The sequence below is a fragment of the Arachis stenosperma genome, chromosome 1 (assembly GCF_014773155.1).
Source record: "Arachis stenosperma cultivar V10309 chromosome 1, arast.V10309.gnm1.PFL2, whole genome shotgun sequence".
In the NCBI taxonomy this organism is placed as follows: domain Eukaryota; kingdom Viridiplantae; phylum Streptophyta; class Magnoliopsida; order Fabales; family Fabaceae; genus Arachis; species Arachis stenosperma.
In genome coordinates, this window is record NC_080377.1 from 58,878,259 (window position 1) to 58,887,856 (window position 9,598).

Here is a 9,598-nt window from a genome sequence, read left to right on the forward strand (position 1 = left end):
AAAGAATAAAGTGCCGAAGAAGTAAATTTCAAGTAACTTAAAGAACAAGAAAATAAAAGAGCTGAAACTTAAATTGGAAGAAAAGTAAATTGCAGAAACTTAAAGTGCAAGAAATGTAAATTGCTGAATCTAAATTGCTGAGAAATGTAAATTGCTTGACGAATAAAACGATTTGGGTGCTGGAATTCAGAATTGAACAATAAAATGCAAGTTAAAGTAAATCAGAGAACTATGAGATATAGGAATTAAGATCTGGATGTCAGTAGCAAGAACAGAAATGGAAAATTGCTTTAAGAAACAGAACAGCAAGAAAACCTTGAAGCAGTTGTGAAATCCTAAAGAGAAATTGAAGATCGAAGAAGAGCAATGAGATTAGAAATCATATCTAGATCTCAATTACTCTCTTGATCAAGCAGAAGGGAATTTGCAGAAGAAAATGAAAATGGAAATAGAAAACTAAACTCAGATCCAATTCTTAGAACAATTGATAAGAAGAGTGAAAGATGATTCCCAAATTTATAATCAATGGAGCTCTTCAATCGCAATTCGAAATCCAAGAACAGACAATAGAAGTTGCGGAATGAAAGAAAATGAAAACAGAAAGCTAGATCCAATTCCCAAATCCCCAAATTCAAAGACAAATGAAAATTAAAAGTGAGAACTCAAAATGAGCTAAAAGTCAAACTAAAAAAATGAGCAAAAGGTCCTTTACAAATTGAATTAACTCCTATTTATACACTTTCTATTTTTGGTCTTCAAAGCTTGGAGTGGGCCTTTTGGCTTTTGGATTTGAAGAGAGATGGGTCCGGTTGGCCTTGGTTCAATTGAGTTGGAGGCATGGGCCAGCTCCTAGGGGAGCGCTCCGTTTGGTCTTGTGAACGCTACGTTCAGTTAGCCTTGTCATGTGCCAAGCCTCCTTTCCCATAGCTCCTTGTACATAGCGTTCACTAAGTGAACGCTACATTCAAATTGTGAACTCTGCCTTGGTTTGCTTTGAACTCATATTTCCTTGGTTCCAAGAGCACGAAAAAGGTAGCAAAAGGGAGCGCTATGTTGCCTTTTTCTAACACTGCCCTTGTGTTTTGATTTGTGCATGCTTGGCTTTCTTGGTTCCAAGCTCGAAAAAGTGAGCAAAAGGGAGGGCTACGCTCGAATTTTTGAGCGTTACTCCTCCTTGTCTTGATGCGCCCAGCCTTGCTCGGTTCCCCTCTTCGAGCGCTACGTTGCACCCTTTTAGCGCTAGCCTTGCTCCCTTGTTTCCTTTCCAAGAATGTCACGAAAAAGGTGAAGAGAATGAGCGCTACGTTCAGTCTTGTAAGCGCTATTCCTTGGCATGCGCTGGTTTCCTCTTCGAGCCTTGGTTCTCCCATTGTGCAGCGCTTTGCTTTTCTTGATGAGGCACGAAAAAGTGAAGGGAAGGCAACGTAGCGTTCTCTTCTTTGAATGCTATGCCTTGGCCTTTGCTTTTGCTGCACCATTTAGTGCTTCTTCTTGGGCGCTCCGTTTGCAACTTTGAGCACTCCTTCTGAGCTTCGATGCGCCACGCTTTATTTTTATGGGCCACGCTTTTTAAAAGCGTGGCCTAAGGTCCAAAGCATGCTCAAACTTCAAAAGTGTGCCAAAAATTTCTCTTTCCACCATTTCTTCACCTACAAGCAACCAAACAACAAATCAAAGTCTCACCAAAATCACTAGATCTTTGCATCATTAATAAAATTAATTAATTCTAGCATAAAACCTATGATTTTTTGTAAAATGAATGATGTTTGATTGATTCAATATAATCATGAAAATCCACTCCAATTACTTACTTATGGTGTAAGAAAGTGCATAAAACCTAATGAAAATAATGAAAAATGCTTGTAAGAATAAGATGACTTATCATCACAACACCAAACTTAAAACTTGCTTGTCCCCAAGCAAGCACTAAACATGAGAAGGAATGAAATGAAACAGAGAAGCATACATGTCCTTATTTAGCAAATAATAGAATTTGAACTATGGGGTTTTATGCAGACAAAGATGCAGCTCACTTATTCTTTGCTGATAGATAAGAAATGCTTCTTTGAGGATTCACTAGAGTTGCTGCTATAATGCCTTGCTTTTTGATTGATCCATATTGAATTTTCTTTCTTTCTTTTGCTTAGAAAGCGTATTGCTTAATGAAGGCTTAATGGCAAGTGTTGCAGCAGCCTTTGGCTTAATTTTGCTCAACACTTCTTCACTACAGACACTTGGTTCACAAATCCTCTTAGGAACATTGATGTCCAGCATCTCTTTAGATCACTAAATGCTTTGTAGCTAGGTTTCTCTTGATGATGGACTTTCGGTTGGTAATCCCGGATTAGTTAATCCAAGTTACCAAGTTTTAAAAGACTCCACAGAACCTAATTGTCCAAGCATATCCTAGTACAAAAAGCACCACAGACATATGTCCTAAGGTCCAAGCTATTGGTGTCTAGCGTTATTGTTTTGTTTCTTTGCCAATTCTTGGCTTTTCGTTTCTTTTTCTTTCTCACTCTACTTCATTTTCCAGGGAATTTCATTTATGAAAGGCTCTTTGACAGCAACCAAGTTCACACTACAAAGAACACTCTATTATGCAGCTTTTATTATTGAGCTTTCCATTTAAATCAAGCAATCACCACCACAAGTTTCATTCTAATTCCTACAATATTGGACAATTACTTTCTTTTTCAAACATTTTCTCTTAGTGATGCATAAGGGAGACAAAACATGAATTTAAAGAAGATGATTGATAACAAGCATTCATACTAGTGCAGACATCAAAATTTGGATTATTTGAAATAAGCATCAAGGCAACCAGCAACCTCTTATGTAGAATGTTTCAAAACAAAGTGAGTTTTGTGACAATACAACCTCTTAGGAGTGTCTTGTAGCTTCCCTTTTGTCATCATCATCTTTTACCTTTGCATTTCTTTTAGCGATGATCCTTTGAAGATGCTGAGTGTTTTTTTTTTGCATAAATTTTTGAAAGTTGCTTGTTTTTCCAAGCACTTAGGCAAATGATTAGCATGAACTTAAACTTACTTTGGTGAGGGAACACTAAACTTAGTTCCTAGCTACTATCTATGATGCATCAGTTACATGAAACCTTGTGCTTTTGTTGAAAGTAATGAAGCTAAAAACTGGAAAACAGACAGTGGGTTAGTGGTTTTCCTGATTGCTTGGAGCTAGTAACCATTTGTGCAGAGGGTTGAAATGTCTTTTTAAATGGGTGGAACACCAAACTTAGCATCCATCATTCCCCTTAAAATGTTTTGGTGTGTAACACCAAACTTAGCTCCTTGCAATACAGATAAAACTACCTAATCCTCTTATTGAAATAGTTAAGAAAAGAAAACTACCTTTGGTTGGGTTGCCTTCCAACAAGCGCTCTTTTAATATCACTAGCTTAACATCCTTCATTCTTGCTCAGCTTAATTTCTGATTCTCTTTCTCTTTGTCCCAATGGCCTCCCAAGTAATACTTTGCCCTGTGACCATTTGCTGTGAAATTGTTCTTTGTTGTTTCATCTAACAGTTCAAGGCTTCCATAAGGAAGAACCTTTGTCACCAAGTAGGGACCAGTCTATTTAGACTTGAGTTTGCCAGGGAAAACTTTGAGTCTGGAGTTGTACAAGAGTACTTGCTGCCCTGGTTTGAACTCCTTCTTTGAGATCTTTTTGTCATGCCATCTTTTAGCTTTTTCCTTGTATATCTTAGCATTTTCATAGGCTTCCAGTCTAAACTCATCCAACTCATTTAATTGCAATAACCTCTTCTCTCCTGCTGCTTGAAAATCAAGGTTGAGGAGTTTAGTGGTCCAGAAGGCTTTGTGTTCAAGCTCTATAGGAAGGTGGCACGACTTGCCATACATCAACTGAAAAGGTGACTTTCTAATAGGAGTTGTGAAGGCTGTCCTATATGCCCAGAGTGCATCTTCTAATTTTCTGGCCCAATCCTTTCTTGTACTCCCCACTGTTTTCTCCAAAATCTTCTTCAACTCCCTATTTGCAAGCTCTGCTTGGCCATTGGTCTGTGGATGGTATGGTGTAGCTACTTTATGCATCACCCCATATTTGTGAAGTAGTTTCTCCATTTGTTTGTTGCAAAAATGACTACCACCATCACTGACAAGACCCTTAAGCACTCCATATCTAGTAAAAATGTGCTTCTTAAGGAATTGAAGGACAATTTGTGCGTCACACGTGATTGTTGCTATGGCTTCCACCCACTTCGAGACATATTCTACTGCCACAAGTATGTATTTAAAAGAATATGAGGATGGAAAGGGGCCCATAAAATCTATTCCCACAGATCAAAGAGTTTTACTTCTAAGATGTAGTTCTGAGGCATCTCATTCCTTCTTGTCAATCCTCCAGCTCTTTGGCACTCATTGCATTGATGAACAAACTATCTAGCATCCTTGAAGATGGTTGGCCAATAAAATCCACTTTGAAGTACTTTGGATACTGTTCTTTCTGGTCCAAAGTGTCCACCATAAGCTGAACCATGACAATGCCATAGTATGTCCCTCATTTCACTCTCAGGAACATATTTCCTAATCATTCCATCTGGACACCTCTTGAATAAGAATGATTCATCCCATAAGAATTTCTTGGCTTCATTGTGCAGCTTCTTCACTTGTTGCTTGGTGAATTCTTGAGGGATCTTCCTTCCAACCTTGTAGTTTGCAATGTCTGCAAACCGTGGAGCATGTTGGATTTGTAGGAGGTGTTCATCTGGAAAGCTTTCATTCACTGAGTGTGGAGCTTGATTAGCTTCTTGTGATATTCTTGACAAATGGCCTGCTACTTGGTTTTCATTCCCTTTCCTATCTCTCACTTCAATATCAAACTCTTGTAGCAGCAGCACCCACTTAATAAGCCTTGGCTTTGAATCCTGTTTAGACACTAGATACTTGAGAGCAGCATGATCAGTATACACTATAACCTTTAAACCAATCAAGTATTGTCTAAATTTATCAAATGCATATACAATTGCCAAAAGCTCTTTCTCAGTGGTGGTATAATTTTTCTATGCTTCATTTAATACCTTGCTAGCATAATATATAACATGGTACAGCTTGTCTTTCTTTTGCCCCAATACAGCACCAATTGCAAAGTCACTTGCATCACACATAAGTTCAAAAGGTAATTCCCAATCAGGGGGTGTGATAATTGGTGTTGTAATGAGTTTTCTCTTTAAAGTTTCAAAGGCATGCTTGCAATTGTCATCAAAGATTAAAGGACTATCAATCATTAGTAAACTGCTCAATGGTTTTGCTATTTTTGAAAAATCTTTGATGAACCTCCTGTAAAAACCAGCATGCCCAAGAAAACTCCTTACTACTTTCACATTAACAGGTATAGGAAGCTTTTCTATGATTTCTATTTAGCTTTGTCAACTTCTATAACTTTTCTTGAAACTTTATGCCCAAGAACTATCCCTTCAGGAACCATGAAATGGCATTTCTCCCATTTCAATACCAGGTTAGTTTCTTGGCATCTTTTCAAACAAGAGTGATGCAAGCAAGTGTTAAATGAATTGCCAAAGACAGAAAAATCATCCATGAATACTTCTAAAATTTTTTCCACCATGTCAGAGAATATAGAAAGCATACACCTTTGAAAAGTTACAGGGGCATTACACAGACCAAAGGGCATCCTTCTGTAAGCGAAAACTCCAAACGGACAGGTGAAGGAAGTCTTTTCTTGATCCTTGGGATCCACCACTATTTGATTGTACCCAGAGTACCCATCCAGGAAGCAATAAGGCATGGCCAGCCAATCATTCTAGCATCTAGTCGATGAATGGGAGAGGAAAATGATCTTTCCTTGTAGCATCATTCAGTCTTCTATAATCTATGTACATCCTCCACCTAGTCACTGTCCTGGTGGGAATTAACTCATTCTTCTCATTGGAGATTGGTGCACGAAATTGTGATCATCAATGGAGCCATCAACATGGTACGCTCAATTGCAATCTCAACTCTTTATCACAACTTCGCACAACTAACCAGCAAGTGTACTGGGTCGTCCAAGTAATAATCCTTACGCGAGTAAGGGTCGATCCCACGGAGATTGTTGATATGAAGCAAGCTATAGTCATCTTGTAAATCTCAATCAGGCGGATTCAAATGGTTATGGAGGATTAATAACTAAAAGATAAATAAGACATAAAATAAAGATAGAGATACTTATGTGATTCATTGGTGAGAGCTTCAGATAAGCGTATGGAGATGCTTTGTCCCTTCCGTCTCTCTGCTTTCCTATTGTCTTCATCCAATCCTTCTTACTCCTTTCCATGGCAAGCTGTATGTTGGGCATCACCGTTGTCAGTGGCTACAGTCCCGTCCTCTCAGTGAAAATGTTCAATGCGCTCTGTCACAGCACGACTATTCAAATGTCGGTTCTCGATCATGTCGGAATAGAATCCAGTGATTCTTTTGCGTCTGTCACTAACACCCCACAATCGCAAGTTTGAAGCTCGTCACAGTCATTCAATCTTTGAATCCTACTCAGAATACCACAGACAAGGTTTAAACCTTCTGGATTCTCTTGAATGCCGCCATCAATTCTAGCTTATACCAAGAAGATTCTGATTAAGGAATCTAAGAGATAAACATTCAAGCCTTGTTTGCTTGTAGAACAGAAGTGGTTGTCAGGCACGCGTTCATAAGTGAGAATGATGATGAGCGTCACATAATCATCACATTCATCATGTTCTTGGGTGCGAATGAATATCTTAGAATAATAATAAGCTGAATTGAATAGAAGAACAATTGTAATTGCATTAATACTCGAGGTACAGCAGAGCTCCACACCTTAATCTATGGTGTGTAGAAACTCCACCGTTGAAAATACATAAGAACAAGGTCTAGGCATGGCCGAATGGCCAGCCCCCATGATCTAAGAACTAGACGTCCAAAGATGATAATACCATAGTGAAAGGTCCTATTTGTAGATAACTAGTAGCTTAGGGTTTACAAAGATGAGTAAATGACATAAAAATCCATTTCCGGGCCCACTTGGTGTGTGCTTTGGCTGAGCATTGAAGCTTTCATGTGTAGAGACTTTTCTTGGAGTTAAACGCCAGCTTTTGTGCCAGTTTGGGCGTTTAACTCCCATTCTTGTGCCAGTTCCGGCGTTAAACGCCAGAATTCTTGAGCGGACTTGGAACGCCTGTTTGGGCCATCAAATCTCGGGCAAAGTATGAACTATTATACATTTCTGGAAAGCCCAGGATGTCTACTTTCCAACGCAATTAAGAGAGCGCCAATGGGGTTTCTGTAGCTCTAGAAAATCTACTTCGAGTGCAGGGAGGTCAGAATCCAACAGCATCTGCAGTCCTTTTCAGCCTCTGAATCAGATTTTTGCTCAGGTCCCTCAATTTCAGCTAGAAAATACCTGAAATCACAGAAAACACACAAACTCATAGTAAAGTCCAGAAAAGTGAATATTAACTAAAAAATAATAAAAATATAATAAAACTAACTAAAACATACTAAAAACACACTAAAACAATGCCAAAAAGCGTATAAATTATCCGCTCATCACAACACCAACTTAAATTGTTGCTTGTCCCCAAGCAACTGAAAATCAAATAAGATAAAAGAAGAGAATATGCATGATTCCAAAATCATCCATGAAGATCAGTATTAATTAGATGATCGGGGCTTTTAGCTTTTTGCCTCTGAACAGTTTTGGCATCTCACTCTATCCTTTGAAATTCAGAATGATTGGCTTCTATAGGAACTCAGAATCCAGATAGTGTTATTGATTCTCCTAGTTAAGTATGATGATTCTTGAACACAGCTACTTTAGAGTCTTGGCCGTGGCCCAAAGCACTCTGTCTTCCAGTATTACCACCGGATACATACATGCCACAGACACATAACTGGGTGAACCTTTTCAGATTGTGACTCAGCTTTGCTAGAGTCCCCAATTAGAGGTGTCCAGGGTTCTTAAGCACACTCTTTTTGCCTTGGATCATGACTTTATTTTTACCCTTGCCTTTTGGTTTAAATGGCTATTGGCTTTTTCTGCTTGCTTTCTCTCTTTTTTTTTTTTCGCACATAATCTCTCTCTTTTTTTTTGTATTCACTGCTTTTTTCTTGCTTCAAGAATCATTTTTATGATTTTTCAGATCCTCAGTAACATGTCTCCTTTTTTTCATCATTCTTTCAAGAGCCAACATTCATGAACAACAAATTCAAAAGACATATGCACTGTTCAAGCACACATTCAGAAGTCAAAGTATTGCCACCACATCAAAATAATTAATCTGTTATAAATTCAAAATTCATGCAATTCTTCTCTTTTTTAATTAAGAACATTTTTCATTTAAGAAAGGTGATGGATTCATAGGACATTCATAACTTTAAGGCATAGACACTAAGACACTAATGATCATAAGACACAAACATAGATAAACATAAGCATGAAAATTCGAAAAACAGAAAAATAAAGAACAAGGAGATTAAAGAACGGGTCCACCTTAGTGATGGCGGCTTGTTCTTTCTCTTGAAGATCTTATGGAGTGCTTGAGTCCTCAATGTCTCTTCCTTGCCTTTGTTGCTCCTCTCTCATGATTCTTTGATCTTCTCTAATTTCATGGAGGAGGATGGAATATTCTTGGTGCTCCACCCTTAGTTGTTCCATGTTGGAACTTAATTCTCCTAGGGAGGTGTTGATTTGATCCCAATAGTTTTGTGGAAAGTGCATCCCTTGAGGCATCTCAGGGATTTCATGATGAGTGGGATCTTTTGTTTGCTCCATCCTTTCTTAATGATGGGCTTGTCCTCATCAATGAGGATGTCTCTCTATGTTAACTCCAACTGAATTACAGAGGTGACAAATGAGATGAGGGAAGGCTAACCTTGCCAAGGTAGAGGACTTATCCGCTACCTTATAAAGTTCTTGGGATATAACCTCATGAACTTCTACTTCCTCTCCAATCATGATGCTATGAATCATGATAGCCCAGTCTATAGTAACTTCGGACTGGTGCTAGTGGGAATGATTGAGCGTTGGATAAACTCCAACCATCCCTAGCCACGGGCTTGAGGTCATGCCTTCTCAGTTGAACCGGCTTCCCTCTTGAATCTCTCTTCCATTGAGCGCCCTCTTCACAAATGTCTGTGAGGACTTAGTCCAACTTTGATCAAAGTTGACCCTTCTAGTGTAAGGGTGTTCATCTCCTTGCATCATGGACAAGTTGAATGCTAACCTTATATTTTCCGGACTAAAATCTAAGAATTTCCCCCGAACCATTGTAAGCCAATTTTTGGGTCTGGGTTCACACTTTGATCATGGTTCTTGGTGATCCATGCATTGGCATAGAACTCTTGAACCATTAAGATTCTGACTTGTTGAATAGGGTTGGTAAGAACTTCCCAACCTCTTCTTCGATCTCATGTTGGATCTCCAGATATTCACTCTTTTTGAGTTGAAAGGGACCTCGGGGATCACCTTCTTCATGGCCACAACTTCATAGAAGTGGTCTTGATGCACCCTTGAGATGAATCTCTCCATCTCCCATGACTCGGAGGTGGAAGCTTTTACCTTCTCTTTCCTCTTTCTAGAGGTTTCTCC